The sequence below is a fragment of the Fukomys damarensis genome, unplaced genomic scaffold (genome assembly GCF_012274545.1).
Source record: "Fukomys damarensis isolate Sample0158 unplaced genomic scaffold, DMR_v1.0_HiC HiC_scaffold_19, whole genome shotgun sequence".
Lineage (NCBI taxonomy): Eukaryota > Metazoa > Chordata > Mammalia > Rodentia > Bathyergidae > Fukomys > Fukomys damarensis.
Genome location: NW_022900931.1, coordinates 35,197,115 through 35,212,429, shown reverse-complemented (window position 1 = coordinate 35,212,429; position 15,315 = coordinate 35,197,115).

Here is a 15,315-nt window from a genome sequence, read left to right as displayed (position 1 = left end):
CCCAGATGTCGTCTTGCAGCTCCGCGCGAAGTCCCCCTTAGCTCGGGGCACACCTCGGCCGCAGGCCGCCTCCGTCTCCGCGTGCACCCGGTCTTTGGAGCATCCTGACCGCGCGGTCCCCAGGCTCACTGCCCTGTGCTCAGCCCGCCACCCCTCTGCTCGGTCGGGGCCTCCCCGGCTGCATCAGTGAGGCTGGCGCTGGGTCCAGGGCCGCGCAGCGACTCTCACCGAAACCCGTGCCTGTGCAGCGCCCCAAGGGAGGCCTTGTTCTTTCTGGCTTTCTTTGAAAGCACTTCCTGCAGAGACTGAGTTTTAAACTTCTTTTAACTTTGGCATTTTCTTCTAGAGAAGTAAGATGAGGAAAGAAGACACGGAGGAAAAACAAACCAAAAGGAAAGCCCAGGTGAAGGAAGACCGGGCCTCTCGCTCTGTTGGCACCAAAAACAGATGAGGGGTGGACGTGACGAGGGAGACGGGAGGACCCGCAGCCGAGGTGTAGACGGCGAGAGGCCATGTGAGAATCCGAGAGATGTAGGCAGGGGTGAAAGGAAGGTCTGCGGTCGGAGGCTGATTTGGAACTGGGCCCGTCGGGCTCAGAGCGTGGCTGCCCTCCGAGGGAGGCAGAGCGTCTCCCCAGGGAGAGACGGGTGCGGGCATGTGCGAGCACTTACCGATGATTTGGGGCCACAGGTTGTAAGGAAATGTGGTTACCTCACAAGTCCAGGGGTCAGAGGCCCCAGGGTTGCTCAATTCAGCGACTTAACAACAGTACCACCAGTCTACCCGCCCGTCCTGGTCTCTGTTCACTGGCCCCGATCCAGAGCAGCCCCTTCTCTTTTCTGATTGTGTTTTAAGAGCGAAGCTGCTGGGCAGCACATTGCCTCTGCTTTGTTCCTTAGCCCATCACCCCGGAGCGGCAGGAGGCTCCAGTCTGGGGGAAGCATGCGGTCACCAGTGTTAAGGAAACGCAGTCAGGGTCCAGGAAGACGCCGCGTAGGGTTCCTGACAGCGTCCGCCGAGGAGCTGAGTGAGGACGGCAGAAAGCAGGGCGAGTGCCGGACTCGGGCCAGCCCAGCTCTTGGAGATGAGCCGGACTCAGTCTCACGCTCACGCGCCTGACTTGTTCCTGAAACAAAACCCTTTCTACCCAGACAGCGCAAATCCAGACTCCCTGGCTCTCCATTCAGCTCCACACCGGGCACAGAGCGGCAGCGAGCATTTGCATCTGTCTCTACTCCCGACACCTTCAGAGCCTAGACTGCAAGGTACAGAAACTCCTGGTCCTGGGAGCCCAGCACGGGTTTTTTGTGACAGCGTGGTGTGCAGTGGAGGAATGCAGGGCGGGCGTCCTCACCGCTGCCTAAATGGCACCAGAGCCCTGCGCTCCCCAGACCAAGAACCCTGGGGTGTGTGGCAGCTCTCTGAGGCCCCGGTGTCCCTCATGCACTCTCCTGGTGTTATCTCTTATGTGCCCGAAAGTGTATCTTTTAAAAACACTGTGGCTTGTGACGCCAGCATGCTTTTCCTAGTGTACACCATAGCGAATTCAGCAGGTCAACATGTGTGAGGCAGGCGGCCGTTGCCACGCTGGCCAGCCAAAATGTAACGACTTTTAAGGAACGTGAATGTGTGCCCTCTTCGAAAGACACGGACAGAAGGGATTCTGAATGACTGCAGTGCAGAATGTGTTAATCTTCGTATTTCGGGAGTAACATTTTCTGTATGGCCCATTGTCTTCTACATGCATTTCATATTTATATACCGGAGGATTGAAATTATTTTTATGGTAGCAGGATCGAACTCAGGACCTCGCACTTGCAAGGCAGGTGGCGGCACCACTGAGCTAAATCCCCAGCCCCAGGATTTAAATCTTTATTTGTGTGATGCCGAGGGTTGAAGCCAAGGTCCCTCACATGCTAGACTAGTGCTCTGCCACTGACTTACACCGTCAGCCCCAGGTTCAGAACATTTTTATGACAGTGTTGTTTGTCCTGAGATCCATTTGGCCAGGAGGTACTAGTATGTGGTAGTTGCTTGTAAGAGATTTAAGATACTGTTTTTTTTCAGGGCCACGCTTTCCACTGTGTACACACACAGTTCTATCAAGAATGGAAAATGATGAACAGGAGAAAGTTAGTCTTGTGCTTTGTTAATACCGGATTGTACTTGCTCAAAAAGCGAGAGAGTCCTTGTTATTTCTAAGCTGATCATCTTCATTTTCAAGAAGAAGCCGAGTATTTTTCCAGGTTTTTTCCTTTATTGAAAGATATTTTTCCAGGGGTGCTCTCCCACCCTGTACAGTTTACGTCTTTTCCTACTTGTAATTGGCCCTTAATCGCTCTGTAGAGTATGTTCCTTTTCCTATCTTTAATAAATGTAAAACCTCACTGCCTTACTTTAAAAAGCCACAATGAAAGGCTTAGTACCACGGTGAGTGGACTGTGTACGTGATGCACAGCCACGCATGTGGGTGTACTTTTTTCCTCCCTCTCCCCGCAACTGCTGCCTCGGGGCAGGACTCAGAGATGAAGCCCTGCTCCTGATCTACCATAGGAGTCCCTTGGTTCCTTTCCACAGAACCGGTCAGGTCCGGAGGAATCAGCCTGAGAGACCCTCTCTCCCTCCATTGCTGTCCTCAGATAACTTTGCTCCCACGCACTCCGCCTGCAGCCTGCAGCTTCCTGTTGGCAGGGCTTTCCTCAGCCGTGTAGGAGTTTTAGGGTACTGCGGCCATACCACCTGGCACCCAAACCCCCAGGGGAGGAAAGCAGTTCTTGGCAAGGCAGGCAGGAAGCAAGGAACCTTCCTCCTTTCCCTTTTCATTTAATCCAGGCTACAGGCCTACTGGTTGGTGCCACCCACATCCCAGGTGGGTCTTCCCTCTTCAGTAAGTCCTTCATCCTCACCCAGAACTATGCTCAACCAATCAGTGGACCCGTCCAGAACCACACACCCATGATCCAGTCATTCCCCAAACCCCACCTATAAGCACATGAAGCTTTGGGATAGACATCTAGGTATGAACCGTAACAATACTTCAGGCCTGTAATCCCAGCATTCTGGGAGGTTCAGCCAGGAGGACCACAAGTTCAAACCCAACCTGGGAAACTTGGTGACTTAGCAAGACCCTGTCTCTAAATAAAAAGAAGAGGTGGGGAGAGAAGAAGGTCTTTGCAGAGGCTATGGGTTCAATCTCCAGCACCGTAAAACAAAACAAAACAACGCAAAGAAGTCTTACAGGTATAATTTACTCCTCTAATGTTATAGATAAGGAAACCAAGTTTCAGACTGACTTAAATATTGACAACTATGAGGGCCAGGGATTTAGAGCAAGGACCTGTGTTCGATCCCTGGTACCAAAAGGAAAAAAAAAAAAAAAAGACAACTATGAAGATGATGGAGAAACTAGAATTACTCAGATCTCTTAACTAGGATAAGTAATCTCTGTATTACTGTGATGCCTCTCTTTTGCTATGGACTAGATTTTCAACCTGCTTTGGTGAAGCATAGCTTTCTGAGAAAATCTTTGTCCCTGTGGTCTGAATAGATGGCTGTCTTGGAAGAAAAGCTCTGTCATTTACTACACAAAAGTCCAGCTGGTCTCTTGGACAACTGGAGGACACAGGAACTCTGCTGGATCCATCATAGCCACACTACCAAGGATGCTTGGCATGTGGTACAGTAGTTTTCTAGGACACACACCTTGTAACAGAGTTTACGGTAGGTCTTGCCTTTAGTGGTTGGTGAGCTCTGCAGAGGACTGGCATGGCAGATAGGTGTCAGGCCTAATTTAGAATGGATGTTTTAATTCTTTGGAAACACAGTAACTGCTGATATACTTTGAAGGGTCAGTAACCCAGAAGGCCCTAGTATTTTTGGCCTCGGGGACTGGTTTTGTGGAAGACAGTTTTTGTACAGCTGGGGGTGGTTTTTTTATTGGCATATGTTTGCAATACATACTGCTACACACCCCAGTGCTAGCATCAATGCCTCAGCTCCACCTCAGGTCATCAGGCAGGATTCTCATAAGGAGATTCCCGTGAGCTGCACATTCCCAGAAAGGTTCCAACTCCTATGAAGATCCAGTTCCCCTGGTGATCTAGCCGGATCCAAAGCCTGGGTGGTGATTTGAGCCACGGGAGCAGCAGTAAACATGGAGGAAGCTCCACAGCTCACCCCTCAGCTCCTGCTGCACTGCCTGTTTCCTGACAGGTCAGCTCTGTGGTGACCCATAGAAGGAGACTCCTAATATAGACAGCAGAGGGTAACGTGAGTGTGTCTCACATTCCACATTTCTAGGACTTTGCTTTAAGAGATCTGGGTATTTGTATTTTTAACGAATTCCAAGCATATTTCTGAAGCACTCTAATGTCAGTGGACATGAACTGTATGATCCAGGGCAGGGCTTTCCCCAGTTTTCCCTAAGTACCAAGCTCCTAAATGGCTGTGCCCACCCACGACTCGGTGCGCTCCCAGGCCTGCACTTAACGTCAGAGCTGCCGCTTCCCTGTGTGTTGCTTCTGTCACTCCTTGTCTTCCTGGAATCATTTTTTGTTCATGAACACTTCAAAGCTGACAGGTGGCCTTTCTGCTCTACCATGGACTCTCCAAGTATACACCAGAGCCCCAGCGGGGTGAGAGCAGTGTTCCCTGGTCTAGTCAGTGAATTACATTCATAGTAACCCTGTGGAATGGGGAAGAGCATAGACAAGATTTTTAGGAGCAGATTTTTTTTTGTTATTATTGTTTTTGTTTTTGTTTTGTTTTGAGAGAGGCTCTTCCTGTATAGTTCAGCCTGGGCTTGAACTCACTGTGTAGCCAAGGCTGGCCTCAAAGTCACAGAGATCTTCCTGCCTCAGCCTTCCAAGCTCTGAGACTGTAGGTGTGCAAGCTCATGCCCAGCTATCTGACAAGATTTGACAAGGAAGTACAACCCTGGCCACTGATGTCTGCCTCACTGGAAACAGGGTGCAGGCTGAGGTGAGGTTGGTGAGAGTATGTGAGGCAGGAAGATCACCATGAGTTCAAGACCAGCCTGAGCTACACAGTGAGTTCAAGGCCTGACTGAAATACATAGCGAGACCCTTTCTCAAAAGAAAATAAAAGTGAATATGCATGCTACCCAGTTGTAGTCTAAGGGTCCAGTTACTTTATTGTAACTAATGTTTGGACTTTTTTGTGTGCTTATATTTTGCCTTTCACATTATTCTCCTTTAAAAAAGAATCCTGTCCAAGAAATCTGAGGTGATCTATTTCAAAAAGATATAACTGGACAGTTCAAATGAAGAGTTCACAAAAGACATCCAAGTCATTTACAGAAAGGACAAAGATAGCCTAAAAATCTGGAATTAAATTGGGTTGTATTTGGCTATTAACATTTAATAGCAGATATTATCTAACAAATGGATTATTCCTTATTCTGAAAAAAGAAAGCTTTTTGAAAAACAAAAAAATATCTGCAAGAAATTATCCTGTAGTTCTAAAATATAAGCTGCCTGACCTAGGAAACAAACAAACTCAAATGTAGGCTCAACCAGAACTGGAGAGATACAGAGTTTTCCCACCAGAACCCCTGCCACGAAGACTCAGAGCATTAAGTTGTAAAACTACAATAATAAATGCACCTAATATACAACAAAAACCACCTTAGGAAAACAAAGCAAATTGAACTTACTGATATAACTGGTGATTTTACAGTGTTTCTGTAGTCTACCGGTCTGGTTAAATGAGATAATACTACACTTGTGAGTACTAGCACAGCGCCTGGGATGTGTCAGTCCTCAGGAAACGTTAGCTACTATTATTTTAATGCGAAGAATTTTCAGGCCAGAACTCTAGTCTCTCACTGTTCCCTTCTACTTCATATTTTCACGGGCTGATGTAGCTACAATAACTTCAAGATTAACTTTAGAATAGATAATGAGATTCATTTGAAAGAATGCCTAGGGTAGTGGGAATCCTGCTGTCCTCTCGGTAAGTAGTGAAGTTCACTCTGGGTGGCTCCTGTGGCCTTGGCTTCTAGGTCTGGTCTGTTGCCCTTTTGCCCTGGCCCTGTCCCCCTGGGTGCTTTATGGCAGCTCTGGGTCCATCTTTGCTCCGCTATGTCCCTCCTTCCCCATGCCTTTTCAACATATGTCTGCCTGGAGCCAGTGATTTTGAACAAACCATGGGACAAATAAAACCTCTCCTTTAAATCATGTCTGTAGGGTGTTGTGTTCTGATGACAGGAAAGCTGACTACTACAGGAATTGAACTTAAGAATTCACTTAGCTACATCCCCAGCCCTTTTAAGATTTTTAAATTTTGAGACAGTGTCTCCTCACCGAGTCACTAAGTTATCCAGTCTGGGCTTAAACTTGCAATTCTCCTGCCTCAGCCTCCCAGAGCACTGGGGATTACTGGTAGGCACCACCAGTCCCAGCTTGGCCTTCACCTTGTATTACCATTTCCAGTGAAATTTTAGCAGTGGTAGCAATCTAGAGATTCCCTGTCCAGGAATGATAGCACGCTCTCATAATCCCAGCACTCTGGGAGGCTGAGGCTGAAATGAGAGAATTGCAAATTCAAGCCCAGTATAGTCAATTTAGCGACTCTGTCTCAAAAATGTAGAAAGGTTGAGACGTAGCTCAGTGCACAGGCTCTCATCTCAATACTCAGGACCAGGGCCAGGGATGTAGCTCAGTGTCGCTGTGCCTGCCTGCCAAGCACCATGACCTGAGTTCGATTCCTGGTACTGGAGAGAAAAAAGAAAAGAAAGAACAAAACAATTCAATACTCAGTACCGAAAAATAAAAGTAAAAACTTCACAGAGATAGGCCTATATGTCTGTGAAATTCACGTAAGATGGTGACTTCCACCTGCTCCAGGCTGCAGGATGGGCGGTGGGACAGCTGTAAACTACACTAAGCCAGCAGACGGACAGGTACTGTGGTGACACCTGGCACTCCTGCCCTGTGGCCCCCTCAGAACAGTGGTGCCCTGGGAAGGTATGGACAGATGCCCCCAAGATATCGCAAGCGCAGAGAAAGTCACCCTTCCTCTGTTGCCATCAGGAGATGCAGAGCTTAACTGTGTTGTGAGGCAGGACAAGTGCCAAAGGCTGACTCCGGGCCTGGGCCTGCACCCTGGGGAGGTGTGGACGCTGCACCCTCTTCTGTCCGGTCCACAGCTTGCTGCTCTCCGCCTTGCGGGTCTGGGCTGTGGTCTCAGCGAGGCTCTTCTCTGGGCCCAGCCAGGTGGAGTTTCCCTGTGGCCGTTTTCTCTGCACTCTGGGCATTTGTCAAGTGCCTCGAAACAACGCAACCTGGGCGTTTTAGGTCGTAATTCGTTTCTAAGGGGAAACCTAACACTTCTACTTTTTTGCAGTTGTATGCATGGTGGCTGTTGTTTGCGTGAGGGTTTAAACAGGATGGGATAAGGTTTTACGCCTCCCTTCCTGTGTGGCGGCCTCCTGAGTCTTGTCCACTTTGGGAAAACGAATGTTGCTGCAGGAATGGTCCTAATGTTTCCTTTGAACTGAATTTCACCTTGTCAGCTTCTCTGAAAACAAAACAGTAGGCTGAGGGCACCAGGGTGGGACCGGAGTGTACTTCCACCCACCAGAGTCTGATGCAGTGGTCTGCAGTAGAGCTGCAGGTGTCTACCTAGTTAGTATTCTTTGGCCCCTCAAATGCTGTTTTTCCAAGGACAGAGACGTCATATTCTGTATTGGGATTTTTTCCTTTTTCATGTGTTGTTCTGAACCTCTGGCTCGTAAGCAGTCCACTGTCGACTATTGAAGCTGTTCACTCAGCAAAGCAACAAGGGGATTGTTCACACAGCAAGCCTGGGTGGGGAGGGAGGTTTAATTTGGTTTCGACACCTTGAATTAATAACCATGATGGGAAACCTCAGAGGGCATCAGCCTCTGGCTGAGGGAGTGGAAAACTTCTTTTGTTGTTTTTTTGCCTCTGTTAATGTGTGTTCTGGCTCTAAGGCAGTTGTCCTCCCACCCAGGCGTGATAGGTACCATTCGCACCTTACTGATATCACCAGGATGACCTAAAACAAGAATCAGGGCGGGTGTGGCAGTGCTCATCTAATCCCAGCACTCCAGGAGGCTGAGGCAGGAAGGAGGATCGAAAATCCTAGCCCCGCAAGGCTAACAGTGATTTAACAAGATCTTATCTCAAATTTAAAAGGGCTTGGGATGTACCTCATTGGGAAGGCCCTGGGTTCAATCCCAGGTGCCAAAAAGCAAACAAACAAACAAAAAAACCCTTAAAACCTGAGAGGCTAACGTTCAGTGTCTCCCTGTGGTACGTGTAAAACTTCAGTCTATCAGGTGGATTTAGAAGCATAGGTTTCAGCTGTGGCTTGTGTTTTGTTGGGAGGTCCATGGTGGTGTCCACCCTCGGGCAGCTGTGAGGGACACCAGTCCCCGATTGCTTCCCTGCTCCTGTGTCCCACTCAGCCCAACATCAGGTGTGCACTATTTAGTGTCCAGGGACAGGGAGGAGTCCAGGCCCTCACCAGAAACTTCCAGGAGCTGAGACTTCTGGGCTACATTGCCTACCAGTGCCCAGGGGTGCAGAGACGCACGGTGAACTCGGTGTGTGCAAGAACTGGGGCTCAAGGACCAGCAGAAGGCATCCCACCCTATGCGTCACATAGAGCTATCTTTTAATGGGGTCCATCAACTCTATACGATTGCATACATCAAACCATCCTTGCCTCCGGGCTGTAAATCACATTTGACCCCAAGGCATAGGATCCCTTTAATGTGATGGGCAATTCAGGTTGCTGCAATTCAGGTGTTTAGTTGAGGATGTTTGCATCAAAGTTCCTCAAGGATATTAGCCTGTCTTTCCTATTTTTTTTTATTAAATTTTTTTTTCAGTAGATCATTGGTTTCAAAAGAACTATGGCCCTGTACAATGAGCTTGGAAGTATTCCATTTTCATTTTTATAGAAAGAACATTGGTGTTAATTCCTCAAATATCTGGTAGAACTGAACACCAAGCCATCAGGTGCTGGGCTTTTCTTTGCTGGGAGACTGTATATCCCAATCTGACCTCACCCGTTATTGGTCTTTTCAGATTTTCTGTTCTTCATGTTCACAATAAATGTCTAGTGTGAACGTTTCTCATAGACTGTCCAGGGCTGTGACATATAACTGTTCATACCCTTTGTAGTGGCTTTATTTTGGCTCCTCGGGGAGCCTCCAAGCTGATTCCCTTAGTGGCTGTAGTAATTCATTCTCGATAGTGTAGGAGGCTCCTTTCCTCCCCACCCTTGCCAGCACCAGTTATCCACTCGGTGAAGGCTCAGAAGCCACCCCAAATCCAATTCCTCTCTCAGTGCTGTAGCATTCCAGCTCCTTCCTCCTCCTGACATTTATTTCTTCAGCACTGCATCCTGTTCTGTCTCACCTTAAACTCCTGATCATCTTTTTTCTCTTCATCTGTATTTTTAGGAAGAGGAAAAACTATACCCAATCAAGTTAATCATCTCAATTCATTTCATCATTGATCCTTACATGTTCCCTCTCGTTTAATGTATATTAGTTATTTTCCTCATTCTTTGAGCTTCAATCGAATTTTCTGATTTTTTCACATAGATGTTAATTCTCCCCCACACACACCCATGGTGACAAAGTTTATTTTAAAAAATAAAAGTGAAGCAAGAGGGAGAAACTGGCTCTGCAGAGTGAGCTTGGGTCAAGTAAAAGTGGAAAAAGCAAGATAAAAGTCCACTCTGGAGGAAGTGGGTGAGAACTTCTACATCCGGGTCCTGACAGGCGGTGCTGGGATCTCAGCCTCAGGTTGACGTCAGGTCTAGGATATCCTACTGGAAACCTGCTGGAGTGCTCAGGAGAAGTCCTTGTGCGGGACTTTGAGAGCATGTGTTGGGGACCTTGTAGTCAACAGGTCACACCTACTTCCCCAGCCAGCTTTCCCCTGCACTAATCTCCTGTCTCAACTCCCACTGAGAGACACACATCCCCATAATTCTTTATGGGGTACTGAAGGAATAGAGGTCTCTGTCTTCTATAGCTTCTTCAAGCTGGAAGGGGCTGTAGGCCCTCCCTAGTGGGGATTATGTGCTCTCCAACTACCTTGGGGTGCTGTGGCTCACTGGCTGGGCTGAAGAAAGAAAAACCTGCCAGAAAATAAGAGTTAGTAATCATTGAACTGCTTGTTTGATGGGAGAAAGGGACTTCACGATTAGTCTAAATATGAGAAGCAGGTCAGATTTCCACACTTCCTGTAGCAGCACTGGAGTCTTGCTTTTTGAAGAGAAATCTCCAGTCTTCCTGAGGCTCGTAGGGAGTAGCTTTCTCCGTTTGGATAATTTTGTTCTTTGGACTGTTGAGGTGGGACTGACTTTAGTCCAGAAGATGAACCCAATTATCTGTCCCTGCCACCTTGACTGCAGTGGGTGTGGCAAGGATCACTGAGAAGGGGCCCTTCCATTTGGCTTTACCTGTTCCCTCTCTCCAAGTTTTTATGAGCACTTGGTCTCCAAGACAGACAGGTAGTAGCCTTCCTGGGCCAGGAGCTGGCAGGACTCTGTTCCCACACATTCAGACAGTCTGTTGTACTTGGCCCAGGTTAATGAGATATTGTAAGAGCCTTGTGGTCTCTAGGTCTATTATCCTCCTATGTAACATCTCAGATGGGCTCACACTTACTCCATTCTAGGGCATGTTACAAACCCTCATGAGTACTATTGGCAGCAATTGAAGCCAGGACTCAGATGTCTCTTAGCAAAGTTTTGCCAAAACTGGCTTTAGGGTCTGGCTCTTTTTACCTATCTAGAAGATTAAGGATCATTTCTCATGTAGGACTTTTATGGTTTGTCACTATGTACCTTGAGGAAGGACCAGAATGGCTCCCCAGGAACTGGGAATAAGGCTGGGTTCTGAGGGGCTACACAGCTGCCTTTCTTGCTTCCCCGTCAGCCTCTTGATTTCCCATGGCGATGTTACACATGTGTCCTTGGTCCCTTTACTGTTCATGTTAGCAAAGTGTGCCATCCTGCAGTTGTAGCACTGAGCTTCCATGGTCTGGGTTCGCGGGTTTGAAGTGAGCAGGAGACAGGATCCGGTCATCACCTGTGGCTAATCATCCAGAGAAAGTGCTCGAGGGACCTCAGGGACCCTGCTGACACAGAGCAGTCGCTGCTGAAACTAATAACAGTGGGCATGGCATATTATTTTAAAAAATAAAAGTGAAGCAAGAGGGAGAAACTGGCTCTGCAGAGTGAGCTTGGGTCAAGTAAAAGTGGAAAAAGCAAGATAAAAGTCCACTCTGGAGGAAGTGGGTGAGAACTTCTACATCCGGGTCCTGACAGGCGGTGCTGGGATCTCAGCCTCAGGTTGACGTCAGGTCTAGGATATCCTACTGGAAACCTGCTGGAGTGCTCAGGAGAAGTCCTTGTGCGGGACTTTGAGAGCATGTGTTGGGGACCTTGTAGTCAACAGGTCACACCTACTTCCCCAGCCAGCTTTCCCCTGCACTAATCTCCTGTCTCAACTCCCACTGAGAGACACACATCCCCATAATTCTTTATGGGGTACTGAAGGAATAGAGGTCTCTGTCTTCTATAGCTTCTTCAAGCTGGAAGGGGCTGTAGGCCCTCCCTAGTGGGGATTATGTGCTCTCCAACTACCTTGGGGTGCTGTGGCTCACTGGCTGGGCTGAAGAAAGAAAAACCTGCCAGAAAATAAGAGTTAGTAATCATTGAACTGCTTGTTTGATGGGAGAAAGGGACTTCACGATTAGTCTAAATATGAGAAGCAGGTCAGATTTCCACACTTCCTGTAGCAGCACTGGAGTCTTGCTTTTTGAAGAGAAATCTCCAGTCTTCCTGAGGCTCGTAGGGAGTAGCTTTCTCCGTTTGGATAATTTTGTTCTTTGGACTGTTGAGGTGGGACTGACTTTAGTCCAGAAGATGAACCCAATTATCTGTCCCTGCCACCTTGACTGCAGTGGGTGTGGCAAGGATCACTGAGAAGGGGCCCTTCCATTTGGCTTTACCTGTTCCCTCTCTCCAAGTTTTTATGAGCACTTGGTCTCCAAGACAGACAGGTAGTAGCCTTCCTGGGCCAGGAGCTGGCAGGACTCTGTTCCCACACATTCAGACAGTCTGTTGTACTTGGCCCAGGTTAATGAGATATTGTAAGAGCCTTGTGGTCTCTAGGTCTATTATCCTCCTATGTAACATCTCAGATGGGCTCACACTTACTCCATTCTAGGGCATGTTACAAACCCTCATGAGTACTATTGGCAGCAATTGAAGCCAGGACTCAGATGTCTCTTAGCAAAGTTTTGCCAAAACTGGCTTTAGGGTCTGGCTCTTTTTACCTATCTAGAAGATTAAGGATCATTTCTCATGTAGGACTTTTATGGTTTGTCACTATGTACCTTGAGGAAGGACCAGAATGGCTCCCCAGGAACTGGGAATAAGGCTGGGTTCTGAGGGGCTACACAGCTGCCTTTCTTGCTTCCCCGTCAGCCTCTTGATTTCCCATGGCGATGTTACACATGTGTCCTTGGTCCCTTTACTGTTCATGTTAGCAAAGTGTGCCATCCTGCAGTTGTAGCACTGAGCTTCCATGGTCTGGGTTCGCGGGTTTGAAGTGAGCAGGAGACAGGATCCGGTCATCACCTGTGGCTAATCATCCAGAGAAAGTGCTCGAGGGACCTCAGGGACCCTGCTGACACAGAGCAGTCGCTGCTGAAACTAATAACAGTGGGCATGGCATAGCTCGGCTTGCTCAGTGACACTGACAAATTTACTGAGCACCAAACCTGGGAAAAACAGTAGGGAGTACACAGAAATGAGGGAACCATGCCATTAACAGATTATCATAAATTAAGGCACAATATAGTCATAAAATAAAATAATAAAGTTTTAAAATACACATGCTCTACCATCAGCCTATTTGGATATTGTAAAGTAGTTAGAATTTAGAAGTACAAGTTGAAAAATAAAAAATATTTTGGTCAGAGGAACCAGCAGGACAAAATAGCTTTGAGAAAGGGATAAAAATTTCCAAGAGCCAAACACTATTACTGGAAGAAAAACAGCCTCTTTAATAAATGGTGCTGGCAAAACTGCCTTTCCACATGCCAGAGATTGAAACTAGACCCGTATCTTTCACTATGCACTAAACTCAAATCAAAATGGATCAAAGATCTAAATAGTAATATGAAAACACTAAATCTGCTGAAAGAATAGGAAATATTCCAAAGAATCAACAACTGGGACTTCATCTTATTAAAAAGCTTTTGCATAGCAAGAGAAACCACCAAAAAGGTGAAGAGAAAACCCACAGTGTGAAAAACATTTTTTTTTCAGCTATTCCTCAGACAAGGGACTAACGTCTAGAATATCTAAAGAACTCAAAAAATAAGACCCTCCCAAATTTAAAGACCCAATGCAAAAATGGGCATCTGAAATAAAAAAAAATACTTCTCAGATGAAGTAGAAACTGCAAATAAGCGCATGAAAAAGGGTTCAACATCACTGGTCATTCAAGAGATGCCAACTGAAACCATGCTGAGACTGCACCTCAGTCCAGAAAGAATGGCTGCTGTCAAGAGATCAACCAATAAGAAATGCTGGAGGGGCTGTGGGGGAAGAGGAGCCCTTCTTCACTGTCGGTGGGAGTGTGGAAATCAGTGTGGAGATTCCTCAAAAAACTAAAAGTAGAGGTTCTGTCTGGCCCAGGTGTTCCCCTTCTTGGTATCTTCTGGAAGAATTAAAAGCATCACACCACCACGATATATGCACACCTATGTTTATAGCAGCACAGCTTGCAATAGCTAACTCTTGGAAACAGCCCAAATGCTTATCAGCTGATGAATGGATGAAGGCGATGTGAGGTTCTTTGTACAATGGAGTACGACTCTGCCATAGGGACGGATGGGCTTGAAAGTGGATGCCCCTCGAGACCGTCCTCTTCCACGGAATAAATCGGACACACAGGCTGACATACTGCATCGTTTCTCTGGTGTGAGAAACTGAAAGAGGAAAGGTAGACATTTTAATGTCTAGGAGATATTGGGAAGTGGGAGGAAAATGTTCGAAAGGGAACGGGAACAAGGGCGGGGGAGGGATGGAGGAAGGGAGGGATAAGAAAAAGAAGTAAGAATGGAAGGAACAATGGAAGCAGCTTCTGCACGTGAGGAGAAGGAAATGAGAAGAAGCAAGCAGGATGTGTCACGTACAGGTGCAAATTCCCTGCGGTGCGTGCTGTCGTGTTGACCTAAGATGTGCCACTAAGTGTATTGCTGGGAAAGAAAAGAATGTTCAAGCATGTTTTTCTCCAGATGTTATAAAAGCGCCTCACCCCTGAGTGTTCTCCAAGTCGACATTTTGTGAAGGGATACCCAGGCCTGAAAAATCTATCTAGGGATTTCTAGCTTTTTTCTTCAGCTTTCTAATGGATCTAAGTTATTTTTATTTAGTTGCTTATATAATTGTTTTTATTTGATATTACTTTTTATGGTAAGGATGGAATATTATAGAATATATGTTTTACTTATTACCTTCGGTATAATCCAATAATCATCAATGAAATTTCACCTATTTTCTCCTTATTCATGCTTTTCAAATTTCCCATATGGAAAGATCATTCATTTTTATAACATGTGATAGAAACCTTGTGGCAATGTCAAATGGCTATAAAAGTTGTCCAATCTGTGCTTCTAGTTACTGTACGATTAGTTTTCAGACCAGGGTTACAGCATGAGGCGCAAGGACCAGAGTTAAGCTGAGTGCGGACGGATACAGAAGAGATCCAGTAATAGCAGGAGATCTTTAAAGGCAGCGGGCATTTCTAAGTGAAGCAGTGCGAGGTGGGCGGAACCGTGAGAAGGGGAAACGGAAACAGCGCGTCCCAGGCGGGGGAACTCGGGAGGGCTGGTCTGGGTGCCGGCAGGGAGTTCGCGAGTTCGCAACCCAGGACAGGCGCTAAGTGCCATCCGCATCCAGACAAACTGGCCTGGCCCCCAGGACTGCACTTCGGTTCCACTGCTCGGGAACGAATGTGTTTTCCGGAAGACGTGGCCGCCCCTCCGGTTCTGCACTCAGCGTAGAAGCCCAGACCAAAGCTCGCCGAGCTTCTCTCCAGCTGTACTCGCTCGGGCGCGTCTTAGACGTCAAGAGCTCGGCCCACAAAATAGAAAAAGCCATTGCAATACAGTGTGCTCCGACAAATAGGAGGCAGGCAGGCTGCTGGACTGCCCTGTGAATTTCTCCTGGACTCCGGAATCCGAGGTGGCGGCAGACGCCAAGCGACCCCCGCAGCATCGCCCGCCTCCCGGT